Below are 22,642 nucleotides of genomic sequence, written 5' to 3' on the forward strand. Positions count from 1 at the left end.
TGGAAGGTGAAGTCTTGACCACTGGAGCGCCAGGGAAATCCCATCAATGCATTATTTTCATAAAAATATACTGTACTTATTTAAAGCAAACAATTTAATAAGATTTGACCTACATACATACTTGTGAAGCCATTGCCATAATCAAGATAATGAATATTTTGCATCAACCCCAAAAGCTTCCTCGCGTCTGCCCCTTTGTAATCCTTCTCTCTACCCTCTCCCCACCTCCTGCTCCCATTTTTATGCAACCCTTCTGTGAAAAATTAGTTTGCATATTTCATAATATCACATTTCATTTCTTGTCTGAAACTTCGTAAGTTTGTTAGGCTGCTTAAGTAAGATGATATGATACAAGTGCACCTAAAAAAAATCACTCAAGAATGTTCCCTTCGTCTGCTCATTTTCCCTTCTCTATTCAGACAACAGTGTTTATTCCAACAGTATTTATACTTGGATAAATCCATCTGAAGGCAGCATTTCTAATATTTTGTTTGTTTTGTATGGGAATTTTTAATTTATTTAAAGCGGCACTGCTTTCCTACAAAAGCCATGCAGGGTGCCAGTGACCCACGGGCTGAACCTATAAATAGGAAATATTTATTTTGGAACAGTAGTGTTTCAAGTATGATTTGACTCTAGGCAGTTTTTTACAACAGTCATTGTACTATTATCTTTGCCATAGTTTTAACAAAAAAATAGGGACTACCTCATTTATGAGCAGAGCCATCAGAGGAAGTACTATTCTTTTTCATCCTACAGAAATATTTTAATGATGGTAACTAAGGATAGGGGGGCATAAGGCCTTTTGTCGTGCTGATTTACAGATTAACAAAGACTCGAGAATCACTGCTTTACAGCAATTAATATACACTCTTGGTGAGAACTAGCAAGAATGAAGAACCAACTATTTCAGTTTGTCTGATTACGTAAGAAAGCAAACTGATTAACTTCTCTCTCCTGGACAGTGTCCTCCTTTGGGAAGGAAGGTATTAGCAGCCTTAAAACCAAGGAGGAAAACTGTTCTTTTTATAGTGAGGTGTAGAAAATGAGACAGCTTTCTTACCTCTGTGGCTTTGGGGGGGTGCTCTTTCCATTCAGTGTAAGTTGAAAGAAGTATTTTTCTTACAGCATTGTATTTCCAGCTCTAGGTTAAAGTTGCTATGTCAAGAGAATTGATAATATAATCCAAGGTACTTCTTCCTATCACTTCAAATTTCTGGGCATGTCTCCCAGGAAAAAAAATTAATCTGCATTTCCATTTTTAAAGTGCTTTTAACTTAATGTAGTTAATTCCTCCATTTTTGCAACCAAAATATCCCCATTGTTGTTCCGACAGTTCTACTTTCCCCTCCTACAAGTAGTCTGGGGCACAATGGAAAAATTACAGTAAACTGAAAACAACCTTGGTTTTCAGAATTTTTTTAGAAAGTTGTATTATTGGTTCACGACTGATAACCAGTTTTACAGACAAAACCATGGCAGAGAATCTTATCTTAAATAAAGTCAAACTAATTTACACACTGTTGATGACAAATAAATGATGGTGGATGCCTCTATTCCACAAAAACCAAGCAATCAAAATGTTCAGATTGGGTGGAACCAACCTTTACCCCAAAATCAGTGAGACCCTCTTCCCCAAGCAGATGCTCTTCCCCTCTTATAAGGAATGGCATTAAAGGTACAAGTTCTATGATACAGGGAATCCCTTCTCATGCTTCTATCAGCCCAAAGAGAAGTCGCTTCTGATTGGCATTGCTGGAGCCCATTGAAGTCTTGTTTGCTGCCAATGGTCATTATGACAACATCTGTGACTAAGATGTGGAGGTTTAACTGCCTCATTTTCCTTCAGCTATGAAACCCCTTGGTTCATATAAAAAGGCTTGGTCAGGAAATTCCACCAACAGCGTGCATCGGTTGGTGAAAATCACATGATTCTGACCACAAAATAAGCTATTTCTAAATCCTTGGCTCAGTTAGGCCATGCACAAAATCTGGATGCAGACACGTACTGGATTTCCTTGACTTGATAAAAAGAACTGCTCTCCTAGAAATATGCAATGTATGACTTCTTTTTTCTTCCTTGGTCACATAGAGTTTGTAGTATGCTTGCATACGGGCCTGTTTCCTCCAGGGTGTGTGTTACACCTGCTTGCTCCTTATTTCTCTCCTTAGGCTGCATAATTAATTCTTTTTTTATTCAGAGAAATTATTATATTTTTGTATTCTAAAGCCCCATTTCAAATAAGAGATGCTAATGTTGTTCAGAATTGCCTAAGCTAAGCTCTCGTGCATATTACCGCAAGCAGTACAAAATGTATATATAAAAGGAGTTTCTCAGCTAGAGGTAATATTTGAGTAATTACTACCAAATCATTACACTGGGGGCCATTAAAGTAAACTGTATTAACAAACTATTAAACATTTTTAAATAAAAAGAAACCAATATATTAATACATGTTTAGAAACTTAAAGATTATATTTTAAAATATCATACATTTTTATGACATCATAGATAAAAAGTTTGTTTCTTTTCACCATAAAGCTATACTTTAAGATTTTTTTAATGAAGAAAACCTGAAATGAAATTAGTTACCTACAAATACAGATTGCAATTACTCATTGGAAAATCATTTTTCTAAGCCTTCAACTAAAGTCTCAAAGTCATAGAAAGTTAGAATTCTTTCAAAACTAATTTTTGGTTAAATTATATTTCATTTAGCATCACAGCCTTGTTGTTCAGCTGGTTAGCCATCCACTGACTTTTAAATGTACAATATCCTGTGATGGAGACAATTATTTGTCATTTAATTAAATCCTAAAGCTATTGTGTTCCACTCAAAATAAATTCTAAAAGTAACAGTTTAATAAAAAGATTATTGCAAAACATAAACTTATTTTATAAACCCTTTAAGGGTGGGGAATTTGTCTTCTACCATGTTATCTTCGACACACTCCGTGGCATATAGTAAATGGTTTTTGAAAAAAAAAGAACATAATAGCTCCTGATTCCATGATTCTAAAATCTAAGAAATTCCTATTTTAAAAGGAATAGTAGTAAACTATATGCTTATGACTGTACATTGATCTGAATGGGAGAAATGATACAACCTCCTTTTAAAATACAAAGAGTTAGTGAATTGTCTTCTTCTGATCAAGTGGGATAAGATACCTAAGTTACAATAATGGATTTTATCATGAACATCATTTGTACTATTAACACAGAAAGTTTTGTCTAGTACTTAGAGGTTATTACTTTTAAGTAACTATTACTTTTAAGTTAATAATGATAATTCTGAATCCTAATATCTTACTTTCAATGAATAACATTCCTATTCAAAGAGCAACTAGATATACAGAAAGTGGTCTCAGTGGGATTGCAGTAGACACAAAATGAAAGAATAAACAGTTGAAACACCCTACAGAAAAACCTGAGAGGTCTGGTTTTAATTTTTGTTGGTGCTTTTATTTTTTCATTTCTGAACTAGTTTCACATCAGTACCTCTTACACACACACACACACACACACACACACACACACATACACTCTCACCAAATTCATAAATGATGAGAAGGCAATTGGTCGTTTAACAGGAATTACTAACTAAATTTTTCTGTGATGCTAGTTGTACATACTGAGTTGCGTGATGTGAGTTATGAACATGAAATTGCCTAGAAAGCACAAGAACCTTGGCAAATATTCAGAGTAGAGCACAATGCTTTAACACAACTAAATGGTTTAATGACAAGTGGGGAATTACTGTAAAATATAAAGCTGGCAAAAGGCAGCAAACAGCGCCTGCTGGCTAGACTAAGAAATCCAAAATGGATTCCAGGAAGAGAGCACAATGCCCGGCTGCTGCGGTGGTTGCCTGTTCCTCCTATACTGTTATTACTGTTCAACGGTCCTGAAATCTGAATGACAGTGGCCTGAGCCCTTTCAAACAACAGAAAGAAGGTCAATTTTTGTAATGAGGAAATGGAAGTGGTGGCACCGGAGATCACTGACCCTTACAGTTTCCTGTGCGATGAAGGAGCAGTGAAGTGCGCGGGGAAATTACGGTGTAGGAGAACAGTGACACCACCATCATGAAACACGGAACCAAGGAACAAGTAGCAAATGCACGAAAATGTGCATAAATCAAGTATATGCCATCAACCCTGGGCTTATTCCTGGGCTTATTCCTATTCTCAAACTGTGAAAAATTGGGCCCAACAGTTCTGCGAAGAAAGGAAAAGGCAAAGGGCCAAAAATCAAGTTCAAGAGTATAAAATGATATTTTTAACCATGGGTAATATTTAAAATATTCTGCAACTAGAAGTCCTAGGTACTGACCAATCAGAACAGATGCTGGTCAACGTGCTGAAGCAGGATCCTCGAGACCAGCTGTCCTGCCAGGGGCTACCTAGTTAATTCCTAGATCCTGGGTGGGTGTAGAGGTCCAGACTGAAGCCAAGGTAGCTCAGGAAAACAGGTGAGATAGGTGCAGTTGGGACTGGGCCAGTGATTGTCTATCAACTGATGCAAAGTTATTTCAATATTGTAACATCTAGTGCAGGCTACCAGTGTATCCCAGTGCATTAGTGCTGGTCTTAACCCTGCTCAGTCTACTGCCATTGCCTACTCACAGGGTATTTTGTGGTGTAAAGAAAGGTAAGAGTAGCTTATTAGCAGGGCTAATTGAAAACCTGTCTTTGATATCTGATGGCCCTTTCATATTTCATGTCCCTCAGTATTATGTTACAAAATCATTGTCACATTCATAACCCAGGAGTTTCTGAATTAGGAGATGTGCTAAAGTCACTAACGTAATTAATGAAGTTTAGGGACTAGCAGATGCAAACTACTATATACAGAATGGATAAACAACAAGGTCCTACTGTATAACACAGGGTGCTATATTCAACATCCTGTGATGAACCATAATGGAAAAGAATACAAGAAAGAATATATATATACACGTATGTAAAGCTGAATCACTTTGCTGCACAGCAGAAATGAATACAACGTTGTAAATTAGCTGTACTTGAATAAAACAAGTTTTAAAAAAATAAAATAATTAATATTAAATTTTTTAAAATGAAGCTTATTCCACTGGATAATAATGATGGTTATCTGATGATTCAAGGAGCTCAATAGATTTTTTTTTAAACTCCAAATATTTAGTAAAAAATTCATAAAGAAATCAATTGAAACAATAATTTTAAAGATCTTTCTGAAAAACGTGAAATAATATTTAATCAGTTTTCTTTGCCTCACCAGATACTGCAATTTGAACATGCCACAAGCTTTACTTCATATTGAGATATTTTCCTTTCAGCCAGAGTTTTCATATAATTTATTGATCTTTCTCAGTTGCCAAAAAGGCATCCAGAAAGAAAAGTTTATTTAACATTCTTAGACAACACCTTCTAGGGTAATGTTAGCTGATTTCTCATGGAAAAATGTCAAGATAGGGCTTCCCTGGTGGTGCAGTGGTTGAGAGTCCGCCTGCCAATGCAGGGGACACGGGTTCGTGCCCCGGTCCGGGAAGATCCCACATGCCACAGAGCAGCTGGGCCCGTGAGCCATGGCCGCTGAGCCTGCGCGTCCGGAGCCTGTGCTCCGCAACGGGAGAGGCCAGAGCAGTGAGAGGCCCGCGTACCGCAAAAAAAAAAAAAAAAGTCAAGATAAGAGAACACATTTTGATTCAGATGATAAGATATCTTGAATATATATTTAATACTACTGCATTTTTTTTTAAATTATGGAGACTATTTTTGTGATTTGATTGCCACAAGAATTCAGGTGAAGCAAACAAAAAGTAGAAGGTTTGGTTATGAAAGTTGCAACATATTTCATAGTCAGGGCCTGCAAAATTTTTAGTTACATTTTGATTTTCTCTAAAAACTGACATATCATTGAGACTATACTGATGTTGACAGACCAGGCTTACAAATATATTTATGGAAAGAATTGTTGCATTAACTAAACAAGCTATTGCACCAGGAACAGCCCCTGGGCATTTATATTCAACTTCTGCTACATTTCCAAGGGCAGGCCACCCTCATATGGCATGTTTATGAAAAGTAAGTAGCATTGAGTACCGGCAAGTCCCAAAATAACCTCTGCAGAAACGTTGTATGGGAGCTCAGAAGACTTTTATGATGGCATCCTAGACTTCTCTTTTGCAATAAAGCAGAACTGCAATCATGACTATAAAGCAGACCTAGCAACAACATTTATGGATTTGACAACTTTGCATTTATACTTAGCATGTATCAGTTTAGTACTTATAGTAATTTTAAAGGACAAAATGTGAAATATTAGCAAACGGGATATAGAATGAAGATTTGGAAGTATCAAGACGTCAGAGGGATACAAAGACCAAATGTTAGTTATCTTCTCTTTTTTTTAATTAATTAATTTATTAATTCATTTTTGGCTGCGTTGGGTCTTTGTTGCTGCATGCGGGCTTTCTCTAGTTGCGGCAAGCGGGGGCTACTCTTTGTTGCTGTGCACGAGCTTCTCATTGCAGTGGCTTCTCTTGTTGCAGAGCACTGGCTCTAGGCACACGGGCTTCAGTAGTTGTGGCTTGCGGACTCTAGAGTGCAGGCTCAGTAGTTGTGGCTTGCGGGCTCAGTAGTTGTGGCTTGCGGGCTCTAGAGCACAGGCTCAGTAGTTGCGGCGCACGGGCCTAGTGGCTCCGCAGCATGTGGGATCTTCCCGGACCAGGGATAGAACCCGTGTCCCCTGCATTGGCAGGCAGATTCTTAACCACTGCACCACCAGGGAAGTCCCTAGTTATCGTCTAATATGGAGTAAATGTGATCACTTAAAGATGATTCAAGAGACAGTGGCTAAGATTTTAAGAGCACCTGGAAGGACAAAGAAGCTGTAACAAAAGCAGCGACTTTTCTAAATTTTTTTCCCACGTGTGACAAATGGAGGAAATGCCCATCCTAGTAGAGAAAAGGAGACACCTAGTCACCAAGAGGAAAGCCAGGAGGCATGATGGCAGAAGAACATGACACACAATTTGCACAATGCACAAGCCTGGACTGTCATTCATCTACATCTAAAAGAAATATTTGATCACATGAACTGAGCTTCTAAGTAAGTAAATTATCACAGAAAAAAATTTTTTCAGGCCATAAAGAAATGAATATTTGAGCCATATTTTCAAATATAGCTATTAAACACTCCAAAAGTGCCACCACTGAGCAACACACTGTCTTTGACTTCACGTGCTATGGGAGGGCAATAAGCAAATACAGAACAAGGACAGGGATTGGTGGTGGAAATGAGTGAAGAAATCATGTTTGTCTATATTCTACCTTGCAGTGTACCAAAAATTGAAGGTTTTTTTAAATAGTCAAAAGAAGATAAACTGAAGTCTAAACTTCTTTAAAGGCTCAGCCTTCAAGGAGCATCTTCTTTGAGGCTACACACATAAGGAGGCAGGAGAAAATGCCCATAAATTTGAAAAACTACGTGTCCCTCATACATTTCAAGTTGACATCTTAAATTAATCATAAGCGAAAATAGTTGTAAAGGATATAATACTGACATTTTAAAATACAACTTTACATTACCTTTTCAAATGAATTCAATGGGACATAAATGCCACAGTGATTTGACACTCATCAACATCCACTGAAAAATAGATTCAACCAAGTTTGCTTAAATAGTTGCAAATTTTACATGATTCTTTTTTCCCACTGAAATTGTGTTTCCATTTCTCTTTTCTCATACGGTTTTATCTTACTATAATAAGTGTTTAATATTTGAAAGTCCTTTATTGATTATGCTATCATACTTCTCTGCAGCAAAAAAGTATATAAACTGAATTTTTTTAATTTAAAAAATACCCTGTTATCATGAGGTCTTAAGTATTAAAAAAACATTATTCTGCACAGAGGGTTTTTTTTTTTTTTTTTTTTTTTTTGCGGTACGCTGGCCTGTCATCATTGTGGCCTCTCCCGTTGCAGAGCACAGGCTCCGGACGCGCAGGCTCAGCGGCCATGGCTCACGGACCCAGCCGCTCCGCGGCATGTGGGATCTTCCCGGACCGGGGCACGAACCCGTGTCCCCTGCATCGGCAGGCGGACTCTCAACCACTGCGCCACCAGGGAAGCCCAGAGGGTTTTTTTTTTAAGCATTAGTAGTACACAGTTTAACAAAACAATATAAATATTTCAAAAATGTTTGATAAAGATCATTAAATATAAGAAGTAAAATTTTATTGGAAATGCATCTCCTAATGAGGCAGGGGCATAATTATAGTGTCTTAATTAGAGATGGCTTCTGCACACCAAAAGATAAACTGTCCCTTCGTTTGGCATCCTGGGAGTTTTTAAACCCTGGAGCTGTTGGGAACATTGTGATGATGTGGCTAACTTTGGGGTATAATATAAACCTAACACTGTGTAATATAACTTTGTAATATAATATAATAACTTTGTAATATAACTGTGTAATAAACTTTGGGGTGTAATATAAACTTAACAGAGCCTTCCACTGTTCAGCACAGCTCCCAGCACCCAACAGGTAATCAATGAATGTTCATTTTCTTGGTCTTCTCCTTTCTCATCCTTTCAGCTCTCAACCATGCTGGGGCAACCACTAGCCTAACAAATGAAGCCATCCCAGCTCCAAGAGCATCGTTTTAACAAGGATCTCCTCAGACAAACCAGTGTAAATAGAAACTTCCTTGATGTCACCATGTTCTCTTTGTAGCAGGAAACAAAGATTTATAAAAATAGGTTTATATGTGTAGATATACTTTTAATCAAATGGCTTAATGTAATATATACACATATAAAACTCTAAAACCAATGTTACTGAAAAATTAAGTTCTATGTAAGGGCATTAAAACTACAACATTTACTGAAAAAATACACCAACTTAAAAAGCTATATTTCTTTTCCAATATTAAATGCTTACAGTATGTCAAGCAAGTAGAAACTGCACTTGGATATACAATGCCTGGAACATTTGAGTCATTTTTAAAAACACTGACGGTGTTTTAGAAGGATTGACCCTTCTATTAGCATAAGTAGGCTGTGGATTTTTTCACATGTAATGACTTCTGTTTCTACCCCCTGCCTGAGTATACCGCCTACTACTGCATCGTCTGACTCCACACTTCCCCGCTGGTCTCCCTGTATTCTTCTCACATGACGAAAACACTCTACGAAGTAGGTACTTTTTTTTTTTTTTTTTTGCGGTACGCTGGCCTCTCACTGTTGTGGCCTCTCCCTTTGCGGAGCACAGGCTCCGGACGCACAGGCTCGGCGGCCATGGCTCATGGGGCCTAGCTGCTCCGCAGCATGTGGGATCTTCCCAGACCCGGGCACGAACCCATGTCCCCTGCATCGGCTGGCGGACTCTCAACCACTGCGCCACCAGGGAAGCCTGGTACTCTTTTTTTTTTAACAGATAAAAAAAAAATTAATGGCTCATTATTTTTTTTGCGATAGATTGTTTATTAGTATTTTTTTGGTTTTGTTTTTAGCTAGAATATTTCTGCTTCTCTTTCAAAGAAATGTGCAAAGGATGTCAAAACTCTTTAAAAAATAAATAGAATCTTTTTTCAAAATAAAGATTTTAGGAGAACTTCTTTGTAAAAGCAAACTATTGCATTTTAAGTGTCTTTGTTTGTTAGCAATCCCTAATATAGCAACTCAACAGTAATTGCTATTTTATAATCTCCTGAATATTGAACTATTTATTATGCAAGTTAATACTCTTTGGAGTATGCACCCGCCTAGCCATGGAGTTCTTTTCTGTTTACATATTTTACTTTTGCAGCTTTTGCCAGTCACTGTAAAGAAGCATCTTGAAATTTACTAATTCCAGGCGTAAACAGACTTCTGCCAGACACATAGCAGCTACACTTCATGTCTTTGTTTTTAATTAAAGAAAGACATACGGCAGACTGGCAAAATTTGGGGAAAACATTTTTTTGTAACAGCTAGGAGTTCTCTTCAGCAGAATTTTATTGTCATCATGACTACAGGGCCCCAGGACCAGGCTGTGACTCCATAATCCCCAGCAGAATGCGGGGGTGTAACAAGAGGTATCGGGTTGAATTCCATATAATTGTCCTTTTGCAGGTCAAAAATGGTTGAATATTGCAATTTCATGTGGTTCAACCAAATAATTGCTCTGCATATAGGCTCTTTCCTCAAAGAAAGCTCCACAACATAGACTCCTTCAGGAACATGCTAGAGAAATGCTCCCCAGGAACTATTTCCTAAATTTGGTAAAACTTCATAATACAATATTTATTAGTTTCAGTATAGTCTACCAAGTCATTTCATGCAGCACAGACTTGGTGGGCAAGTGTTTTGCTATTCGACTGGATATCTGTTCAATTCACCACAGCCCTTCTTCTCGCAGAAGCAACTGGCCCCATCACAGTCCTAGAAGTATCAACAAGGAGCGAGGGATGTGCACCCTGGTCTGAAGTGCACAAAGTTGGTGTATTAGAAAAGTTTACTGATTGCATTAAGAATGGGCAAAGGAAGGAAAATAATTCCAATGCTGAGATCCTAAACTCAAACCTCATAAGACACCTCCCCCTTCTTGAGCTCAGTATCAATTTTCAAACAAGTCAGTGCCCAAAAGGGTTGAAGAAACAGCGAAGAATAAACGCCCTAAGTCCTCACTCAGTCAATGTAACCTTCACTTCTAATAGAGGCAAAAGTCATAATTACCCCACATCACTTAATATTAGTTGCAAATATTAAGTGCAAAATAGCAATTGTCCAAGTCCTAGATTTTTATTTATAAAAATAAATAAAATTTTGCTTATATTAAATCCCATCAAAGTCTAATTTCCAGAAGTTCCCCTGGACTTCCAAGTGGTCAAAATAAACCTATCTCAGTCTCAGAAGGAAATTCATGGAATGATTCAGCACAAATTCTATCTCCAGACAAGACCTTCTCCCAAGGTTTCAAGAAACATGGATGTTCAGCCTGTTCTCCAGGTTCTGCAGAACTGGGTCCTACAATTACCCTTGTTATCTTATCTGGTTGCAGTACTTAATCAGCCTTGTTGTCAAGTCTCTTTCTTCTGGCTAGCCTGTGGCATTTCAACCCATTTTTTCTGCCACATGGCATTTAACTGCTCAGCACCTTCCAATGTGTACCCCTTCCCCTTCTGTGTCTGAATGGCAAGCCCGCCTGTTGTTTGTTTCCTGTAATATGTAATCTAACATCTTTCATAGATGACTGTATTAGTCTGAGTTCTCCAGAGAAACAGAACCAATAGAAGAGAGAGAGATTTACTGTAAGAAACTGGCTCATACAATTAAGGAGGCTGAGAGTACCAAGATCTATAGTCCACAAGCTAGAGTCCCAGGAGAGCCAATGGTGTAATTCTAGTCCGAGTCTGAGTCCAAAGGCAGAAGCAGACTAATATCCTAACTCAAAGATAGTCAAGCAGAGAGAAAGAATTCTTTCTTACTCAACATTTTATTCTATTCAGGCCTCCAATGGATTGAACGTAGTCCACTTACATTGGGGAAGACAATCTACTTTACTCACTCTATGGATTCAAGTGTAAATCTCATCCAGAAACACCATCATAGACACATCCAGAAATAAAGTTTAACCAAATATCTGGACACCCCATAACCCAGTCAAGATGACACAATGCACACTGCAACCCTCAAACTAGCATGGTCCTCTCTGAACCTCTCAAATATCTCCACAATCTTCTTAACATGTGGAGACTAACACTGACCACAGCATGTGACGACAACTGGACCAGCTCAGAGGCAGGAAGGATCGCTTTCCAGCCCTGAAGAGGCACATCCCTGTTCACACAACCTGCCACCAAAGGTGAAGTTGTGAACACAGAGAGAGAAACAGTCCTTGCTCCTTGCTCCTGCCAGCCACAGAGGGAGCCCACTAGTCTGCTTTCAAACCTCTGCAAGCCTGAGGATTCCCCTTTCATTCCATATGGCCCCAAGAGTACTGCATGTTTCAGATCTGGACCTAGGATCCAATTTGGGTGCTATTGATGATAACAATAGTGATACTGCAGCTACCCTTTATTGAATACCTACTCAGTGCCAGACATTTTACATAATTATCTCACTTAGTGTCATCTCACATGGTTAATATTTATTACCTCACTTTCACAGATGAGAAAAGTGACTCTTAGACAGGTAAATAACTTACTTCGGGCAAGTAAAAGTTCTCTAATTCATTCCCAGTCCCAACTCCAAAGTCTGTGCTATTTTCACTGTCTGCACAGCTCCCAGACTTGGCTGAGCAGGAGGACACCCACTGGGTGGCTTAAGTGTTGCCAGTCCTCTCAAAAGATTCTGGACTATATGGGCTATGACAAGGGACCGTATTCAGTCCTAGGGAGCTTCTCCAAACTCCAGCCCAGGATTATAACTGGAGAGTCCGTTTCCAGGGATGAAAATGACTAACTGATCTTGGCATCCCTCACAACATCAGACAAAGACACCTTACACTTAACAGACAATCAAACTTATACTGAATTAGTGTTCCTTGTGCAGAGGCAGGGTTAGCATTCCCCTTGGGTCTTCCAGAATTTGCATAGAATGACAAGGCTGAAGATGAGAAATATCCATGGCGGAGCAATTTTCAAGTTCTACTTGTAGGACAGTAGGGTTGTATTTTAAATTTTTCTAATAGACTAGCTCTCCTAACCACCTTTGTCCATTATTCTATTCATGCAATCCATCATCAATGAATATATGAATATTTATGTGTAGCTCTAATACGTATAGCACTTTAGCAGGCAATTCCCTTAAAGACTGCTGCAGTGGTCTGTGAACAAATATCAGTGGGGTCTCATGACCCTCTTCTAGGCCAATTTTTAACCTGATTAATTGGAATTATAATATCACCAGGCAAGCGATAGTGGGTAAAAACAAAATTTAAGTCAGATTACTAAGACAGTGAGTTAGAAACACGAGTGTGTGCCAGAATGCCAACTGCTGTAACTAAGAGAGTGAGGTTTGCAGACCCAGTTCAGCAGAGGGGAGGATAGAGAAGGGAGGGACAGCGAACTCGGCCTTGACACTGATGGGTTATTCCAGGAAATTCTCAGGACTTCTTTGTTTTCATTTTCTATCTTAATGAACACTTACAAACTTAATGTTGCCACAACCCCAAAAGGCTAAATATATGCTTCCCAACATTTTTTGTATTTTTAGACTGTTTCCAACAATTACGTTTTATCAAGAGTTACGTGGGCACAATATTCATTGCAGCTCTATTTACAGTAGCCAGGACATGGAAGCAACCTAAGTGTCCATCGACAGAGGAATGGATAAAGAAGATATGGCACATATATACAATGGAATATTACTCAGCCATAAAAGGAAACGAAATTGAGTTATTTGTAGTGAGGTGGATGGACCTAGAGACTATCATACAGAGTGAAGTAAGTCAGAAAGAGAAAAACAAATACTGTATGCTAACATGTATATATGGAATCTTAAAAAAAAAATGGTTCTGAAGAACCTAGGGGCAGGACAGGCATAAAGACGCAGACGTAGAGAATGAACTTGAGGACATGGGGAGGGGGAAGGGTAAGCTGGGACGAAATGAGAGAGTGGCATGGACATATATACACTACCAAGATGTAAGCAGCCGCATAGCACAGGGATAGCACAGGGAGATCGGCTCAGTGCTTTGTGACCACCTAGAGAGGTGGGATAGGGAGGGTGGGAGGGAGACGCAAGAGGGAGGGGATATGGGGATATGTGTATATGTATAGCTGATTCACTTTGTTATACAGCAGAAACTAACACACCATTGTAAAGCACTTATACTCCGATAAAGATGTTAAAAAAAAAAAACAGTTATGTGGGCAGACCTCAGGAAGGGATTATATGTATGCCCTCTGGTCCTACCTTCTCTCTCCAATGCTGGGGAACAAGACAAAAGTCTAAGGGTCTGAATTAGGGTATGCATGGTAAGGGAAAGGGTCCAATGAATTATTCTCTTTCCCCATCCGTGGTCAGAACCAATTAAGCGACAGATAAGTCAGTCTGGCAGAGGAGGACCAAATTGTCAGCTTCATGACTGATCAAGCCCTGGAGAATATGCTTAGATGTGTGAGCACAACTGTATTCCAAATTGCAATCTAGAATTCAGCTAGGCTTACCCCTAGGTCCTGGCATAGGAGCTGACTGCTCTACCGCACCGCAGAGAACAGCTGGGTGTATATTCCACCTGCAGGAGGGAGACACAAAAATAGGGCTCAGCAGGGATGGAGCCACACAGGCCTGCTCCTCCTCTACAACCCACCCATCCCACGTGCGCTGCTTTGCCACACTTCCTTCCCTCGGCAAGCGAAAGCGAAGAGCGGCCAGGAGTGCATCTCTAAACTAGTAGTTCTCCAAGTGTGCTCCGAGGACCAGCAACATCAGTGGCGTCCGAGAACTTGTGAGAAATGCAGATTCTCAGGCCTCACCCTTGACCTACTGAATCAGGAATACTGGGGCCCAAAAAGCTGTGTCTACAAGCCTTCCAGGTGATTCTGCTGCTCACTAAGGTTGAAGGACCACTACTCCAAAGAGTCATTCTAAACCTAGAATCACCTGGGACATTTTTAAAATGTCAGGCCGTCCAGGCCTTCCTCCAGACCAATAAGACCAGAATCTCTGGGGTGAGGCCAGGTATCAGTATTTTTAATACCTGAGGTAGTGACTGAATATGAGAGCTTTCTGGACATTGCAGATGTTTAAAACTAACTCTTTTATGGACACATTTGTGGGTGAAGAGACCTCCTCCCTCTCCCACCTGCACCGCTCATTGCTGGGGATCTCCCTTCCGTACTTTGCTACAATGGTAGTTCTCAACTCAAGGCAATTTTGTCTCCCAGGGTACATTTGGCAATGTGAGCATGCAGTTTTGATTGGCAGGACTGGGAGAGGGCATGGAACTGGCATCTAGTGGGAAGAAGCCAGGGATGCTGCTAAACATCCCACAATGCACAGGATAGCTCCTCACAACAAAGAATTATCCAGTACAAAACGTCAATATTGCCAAGGTTGAGAAACCCTGCCCTGCACAACAGCCTATATTTCTGAATCTACTATATACAGTAATTGTATATACCAAAGTTTGGCAGTAATAAAACTGCATTTTTAAATGATTTACAAAACTCTTTCCTACAAATTGGACACGTTTTTCTCCTCCCCATTTAGAGTGGAGGTTCTGGATCCTTTATCAATATTTCTTCAGTTATCTCCTTTATGATTGCATTTCAGTGTAGATGTCTAGACTACAGGCTGACAAAGGCTATCTGCCATATCTGTTTTCTCACTTTGTAAAACACCTTGCAGGGTCCCATGCAGACAGGCACTTGATTAATGCTATTTGATGATGACTGAATTAGCTTTTCTTAGTTGGGAAAGACAACTCTTTTAAATGCAAGTACCACCTAACCTCAGTATAATTTCAAAAGCATTTTATTATGTGCAACCTTTGTATCTGTAGTTCTATAATTCTGCACTTAATATATTTCTTGCCATATCACAGGAATTCCAGAGCAGCTCTTTGTCAAGTATGTTCAGGTGATCTCAATGTGCTGGGCTCCTTTCTGTTCTCTTTCATTTACATTTTCAATAGGATACTGATACATTTCCAGCTAAATGCATTCTGTTTAGGGTTGCCAGATAAAATACAAGGCTCTTAGTTAAATTTGAATATCAGATAAACACTAAATAATGTTTTAGTATAAGTTTGTCCCAAATATCTCTTGGGATATACTTACATTAAAAAATTTGTTGTTTATCTGATATTCAAATTTCATGCACATTTCAAATTTCACAGAAATTTCATGAGTTTTCCTTTAATATATGCCATCTTTTTGAGAAAATTTACATTCTTTTTTCAGTAAAATTACTAGTTAACTTTCTATTAGAATAAGGGCTGATATTTTAGATCGTGTACACAGAAGGGCCATACTGTTTACTAAAATATTCGTATCTTCCAGACATGTTAGAAAATGGGCACTACTCTGAGCCTCCTAAGTGGTCTTCCAACCTCCCCCAAATTTCTTCTGAGTCAGCAACTAAAGGGTTAACACCTGGCAACTGTATAGGGTCACCAAGACCTGGCTCAGGTACCTCCCCTGACATCCATTCTGAATGGTCAGTGCCTAGATGCACTGCTATTAAATGTTTTTAATATCAGCCCTAAGTACGACTCTCAGTTTAAAGTATACAAATGCTTCCCCAAAGAATCAAAATACAGATACAATTACATCCCGTGTATATATTCGAATAAATATATTTTTAAAGTCAAGCACACTTTCATCTCATTTTACACCCATGTCTTCTCCCCATCTTCCTCCTTCCTAAGTAAACAGGGATGGTGCCTCCTTTTTCGAGGTTGCTTTTGCTACCATAACAATTCTCCAGCTTTCCCAAGGGATTAGCCATGGTGCGATTTACTTTTCAAGGAGGGCCCATTTATCTTCCCCCTGACAAATTTCAACACAGGCACAGCTCTAGCATGAACATTTCTGCAGATTAATCTCTCACCCTTCTCAAAGAGAAGAATTATTCTTAAACAATCTATTTCAATACAGAGTTCCTGGTGTGAAGTTAATTTCTACAAACCTTGTGAGCATGCTACTAAACACCATCTCAGTTATTCACTGAGAACAACAGAAGCCCTCTGGTTTGTAGTTTTTCATCCTTATTGTTTAAATGTAAACAGGAAAGAAAAAAAGGCCAAAGCATGCTTTTTAAAAAATCAGTGTTTCTTGCAAACTCTTGAAATGGTTACTGTGTACAATGGTCTGTGGACATTAACTATCAATAAATATTTATTCAGCATCTACTATACATAACATACTATGAAAGGTGATATTTTGCATACACAGGTGAACAGACATTATGTGGTTTTGAAAAAAAAAAAAGCTAAGCAAAATTAGCCATGTGTTCAGATCAGTGTTTTATAAAGCATGACCCTATTTTGCTGTTAGAAGAAATTAACACTTGACTATTAAGAACAGCTAAAAAATATTTAATAGGGCAAGAACAGAGTAATATAGCCTGGAAAAACTATCAGGCACCACAAAGACATGATGGGGAAAAGCAAATAAGAACAAATAAAACAGAAAGAGAGTGGGTGGATGGCCAGAAGCCGAATATGAATCACCAATTCAGTGCTATTGTGTTAAAAGTCAATATGATACCAGCACAAATCAATAGGAGTAGAGTAGGCAAGGCTGAAACATAATTCTTCTTCTCTCCTCCCCATTAGTCAGAGTGAGAAAAGTATCCTGTTTTGAACAGCACACTAAAAAAAACTGTACACAACCCAACTGTATTCAAAGAGAAAGCTGACTAGCTAAAGGGACGGAAAAGGAGCCTGACAAGGAAAGATGAAAACAGATTCAAAAAGAGGCTCCAGGGTGACTTGAAGTCTATTTTTAAGTATCTACAGTTTTTGAGGATAATTCTGGCCAGTTCAAATGAGAAAAAATATCAGTCTGAAATGAACCTTATAGTCATTTCTGCTAGACATAAGGAAACTCTTACTTCGCCACTAGGACAATAAAACAATGGAATAAGTGTTACCCTAACACAAAGATTGCCAGGTGTCCATTTCTTAATTTTTTTAATTAAAAAATTTTTAAAGGTAATCTTTATGAGTTAATCATTCGTATGAAGGTTAGGGGATCTCTCATAGTCATGTCCAACTATATTATAATTATACAGATTTATACAGACTATAAGACTCACATATCTACATGTTAAATGAACATTTTCTTATAAAATGCCCAGAGTCTAGTGCAACAAGGGGAAGCTGGAAAAAGTTGTACTATATTATACAGCTATTTCTCAATAAACACACATCACTAATATAAAAGCAAACCATATCCCTCTCCCATCAACACCTACATATACACACATTCCCCACTCCTGTTCCTAGCTCAGGCACACAGCCATTGTAGAACTGCATAAGAGCTAACAGTCTAACTACATTCTCGATCATCTTGCAATTTGTTGATGATTAAGGAGATTGTGTGTGATAAATAATGATATGTGGCAGGCACATTTTTGTTATTGGATGTAGAAAAACAATACTCATTAATTTGACTAAGTTTCTGGCTATTTTCTTATGGTTAGTTTTAGTTTCATGGATACGCATATCACATTGAATTGGGTAGCTAGAAGGTGGTCTGTTATGATGTGGTTAAGCTTTTTTCATTACAAGTCCCTTTTAAGGAGTTTTTTTTTAATATTAAGAAGATAATAATAGCACATTCAGCTTCAATTTCACTTTTCACTCTTTCCTGAAATTGCCTTACTTTTTACACATTAATATTATGCTCATCTGAATATTAAGACACCCATAAAAGGAAAGGTAGGCTCTGTGGTCTGGATTATATTTTTAGGATGAGAAAGAATGTTACTTTGGTACAGAAGATTAAAATGCTGATGGCGCTCGACACTGCTTGCTAGAACCCTAAGAAGTTTTAGTGAGAACATACTACCTCACATTAAAAGTTCTTTTGTAGTATTTGAGAATTGTTTATAGTCTTGGATGAAATGATTGTCCATATTTCTCAAACTGTAGCTGCATTAGTACTTCAGCTCATACCTGTTCCGCTATTATGTCATATAAGCACTGTTCTTGCAGTGGTCTCATGCATACTCATTAGATGGTCCAAGGAACCTCCCCCCGCTACCCATCCCCAGTGTGACACAGAACAATCGAGTGTGAAGAGGCCAAGAAGTGAGAAATGTCCTGCTCTTCTCACATTTATATTCCCACTCTTGTTTTCCTGGGAGTTCTTAAGGAAACATCCTGGCAACCCCCAAAAGTTAGTTACTCATGAATATTAAAGAAGAATCAGAATTAAAACAAGTGACTGTGGGCATAGTGACTGCATATATAGAGGAAATACTGAATGCTTACTAAGGTTCAGACATTGTTTTAAACACTCTCTGGGGATCTAAAGATACACCAGAAAGAGACTCTATAGGAAAATCCAAAGTCTGGGATTTGAAACAATGATTTTCGAAACTAGCCTTTTATTTTCACCCAAATTTTCTACAGAATATTTTTGTCTTGAGATAGCTTCAACTCCCTAACACACAGGGAATTTCATATATTCCAATATCAAAACCTACGCAAATAATAAATACTTAGAGAACACTATGAGCAACTGATGCTACATGGTCTTCTGATAAGTGGAAATTCTTTTCACACAAGATCATATTATGGGATTGCATTGATTGGGAGAGATATTTACTTTTACTCACCACCCTTCACCACTGAGAATCTTAATTTAGGATGTGTGTAGCCAGCAGACAGGCTCATGAATTGTGACTTTCACCTGAACAACGGATAGTCGAAACAGCCTCACATACGTTTTGGCACTGATGTGTAAAAAATTGCCAGCGAAATGTCTTGGTATTGCCCGAGGTCTTATATCTTACAGCAAAGTGGCGGATTAAGGGTACAAACACACTACAAATAACTGCGTTACAGTATCTCGGGTCAGAGACTGAAATGTGAGTCCTTATATTTCAACTCTTTCCCTTTTATTAATTTTTGCATTTTGTTTTGTCTGTCTCTTGGTATGTACTTTAGAAATCAGATAGAAAACCATAATTTGGGGCTCAGTTTCCTCAATTAGCCCTTCCTATACTTGCTTTGGGAAGTTCTTTTAAACACTGAAGTATTAAGATCAAAGTTCTGGTCAACAATTTAGAACACTTTGATTTTCAGAAAAAATACCACATAGTTATTAGGCAGCAAATTCTAGGTTGTAAGTCTGGGTTTGTCAGCCTAAATGTGTATATACATGGGCAGAGTCCTAAAATTCAAGCTTTGTGTTTTGTATGTACAAAATTTTAAACATTTGGCCTCCAAATGAGTTAGAGAAATCAGTGGTACCTTATAAATGTGATGTTCTAAACAGATATTTCAGTCTCTCAATCCAACTACAAATTCCCTTCCTGGTCTTCTGGTGGTTCTAACTGGTATCAGATCTTTACTTAAAACACTTTCTCCTGAAGCCAGTTCATCTAATCACCATGTAGTAGTTTCCTATCGATGTTGCAACAAATTACCAAAAACCTAGTGGCTTCAAACAAAACAAGTTGTTTATCTTAACAATAACTTTTAGCAATAACAATAACAACAATAACTTGTAATCTTTACTGTAAACAGCTTACAGTTCCGGAAATTTAAAGCCTGAAATGAGTTTTAGAGGGCTAAACTCAAGGGGTTAGTTGTGCTACATTTCTTTCTGGAGGCTCCAGGAGAGAATTCATTTCCTTAACTTTTCCATCTAAAGGCTGCCTGCATTCCTTGACTCATGTTCCCTTCTTCCATCTTCAAAGCTTATCACTTCAGCCTCTACATTTCAACTGTGCTGCTCCAAAGTGTGTTTGTATTCGCCTCTTCCAGGAACCACAGACCATCTCAGCCTGGATACCTATAATGTACAGTATCAGTCTGAGTTTTTGTTTTTCTTTTTTCCACGTAACAGTATGGTAGAATGAATCCTGGACCAAACTCTTGGGAGAATAGGCTTTGAGAACCAATCCTCAGAGGAGACTTTCTTTTTAAACTCTTTACCCAGAGCCAGTGTCAATATGGGCAAGTACCTGCATGCTCTCTCCCTCTGCAGGGAAGCAGTTCCAGGTCAATCTCTGAGCATCTTTTTGGTGCCCCTTCTTCATCAATCCCCATACAAACTCCCACACTATTCCAGCCTCAGACTTTGCTTCCTGTCTACCTGCAGATGTAGTCTAAGCTTTAGGGTTTCAATGTTTGCTTAACTCTCCCCATTCTCACTTTCTGGTTTCTGGCCTCCAAGAATTCTCCTTACTTTCCATTCAATTCAGTAACGTGTTTAAATTATTATTTTAAAAACTTTATCCAAGCATTCTTAAAAGTTCTGTACTGAGAAAATTTATCTGAATATTCAGCCCACCTTAAGTAGACCCCGTAAAAATTAAACTTTAACAGAAGGGTCTTTAGACTTTAAAAGCCTCTTACATTCAAAAGTATAGTAGATATTTTTAAAAATAAGATGCCCATGATTATACAAAACAGTTCTATTATAAAAGTCATAAAGTGAAGCAGAATCACCTAAGTCAAGTTAGGTTGTATTTATTTGGTTTTAATTCTAAGAAAGCTATAAAGATGAAGAGAAGAAAGAGAAAGAGAGAACACTCAATTACAAAGCCACTCAATAAGGAATTGAGTTCTAAAATAACTTGTTCAATAGATAAATTGATCAAAAGGTAAACTCATTGTGGATAATATGGCTGTTCATGAAATGACAGCTGTTCTAGGTCTCTGTTGCATCTTCTTTCTACGTGAACTTTTATCTTAGTTTATTTTTTTTTTAATGAATTTGTACAATTAACGTGAGCTGAATGACATGTGGTCCTGGCTCACTTTCTATTGAATAAAAGTGTTATTTTCTTCACCAAATACAATAGATACTTGAGAAACCCCACAAGGAGATATTAATAAAACAATTGAAGTATTTTACTTTTCTTTGCTTTACATATCTGATAATTATTGCCTAAAAATATTTCACACAAATCAGCTAGTTTCTATAATATTTAATTTGATGAAAGCATTGTTAGAAATACATGACTGCCATCAACAGAGACATATTAACATACACAATAACCAGCATCATAAAACAACTGGCCAAGTAGCTATACTGTTCAATGATTCTGGCTCCTTCATTTTGAAACTGCCTTTGAGTACTCAATGTTGAAAGATGACTGACCACAAGAGACGCTGAAATTTAAAATACATAATACAATTGATTCATAAAGCCAAGGTTGCTAATTGGGTAATATTGTGCCTGCCTATGAATTGGCTATCATAAATTTGACTAAGGCACCTTAGGATATTACATGAATTCTTTCACCCATAAAGTATATTTCATTAAACTGGACATTGCCCGGCACTGCCCAGGCAAAATAGTATATTATATATACTATAGTTTAAACAAAACTATTATACCACCACAAAACTGTTTCTTGAATCACTTAACCACCCAGCATAAAATCCATGGACACATAACAGGAGTCACTACAATAGGAAGTAAAAAACTAATTAAAATGCCACAGTTGTGTGCCAATTTTTCTTCCCTAATGGCAATATTAGAGACCTAACATAACTTTGCTTCAAAAGATTAAAAAAACTTTCCTCTTACCTACTCTCACATAAATGAAAAATCATTTATACATATCTGGCAGAAATTACATGCTAGTTTAATAGGATATTTTATTCTCTTTGTTCACTCATTAAATATTGGTTTGTACACTAACTTATTCTTTTGTGCTGAAGGAAGTTATGTATCAACTGTCTATGAACTGGTCACAGAGATGGCATTTCCATGTTACCAAGCCACCTCTATAGTTAGTGACTGTTCAAACCTATATGTACATCCAGATAAGGAGTACTATTTTTAGGATACAGCTAGCTTAATGTAAAAGGCAAGAGCAGACAACATAAATGTGCTACACTGTGAGATCCTTGAGGGCTAAGACTGTGCTTCCTTGGCCACTCTCAGCACAATGCCTTACACACAGTGGACATGCAATGCGTATAAGCTTAAAAAATCATTTGATGCTTACTACAGAAGAACCAGTTCTCTAAAGCTCACCATGT

The 22,642-nt window shown here is 38.1% G+C and overlaps 1 long non-coding RNA gene across 1 annotated transcript in view; it reads right to left on the bottom strand.

Annotated features, from left to right (window-relative positions):
- Positions 1 to 22,642, bottom strand: part of LOC307191783 — a 265,880-nt gene that overhangs the window by 131,926 nt on the left and 111,312 nt on the right. The window contains exon 4 of the long non-coding RNA XR_013829833.1: positions 14,136 to 14,203. This is a non-coding gene — a long non-coding RNA (uncharacterized lncRNA). The remainder of the gene's footprint in view (positions 1 to 14,135; positions 14,204 to 22,642) is intronic.

Source organism: Stenella coeruleoalba, assembly GCF_951394435.1.
Source record: "Stenella coeruleoalba genome assembly, chromosome: 9".
Lineage (NCBI taxonomy): Eukaryota > Metazoa > Chordata > Mammalia > Artiodactyla > Delphinidae > Stenella > Stenella coeruleoalba.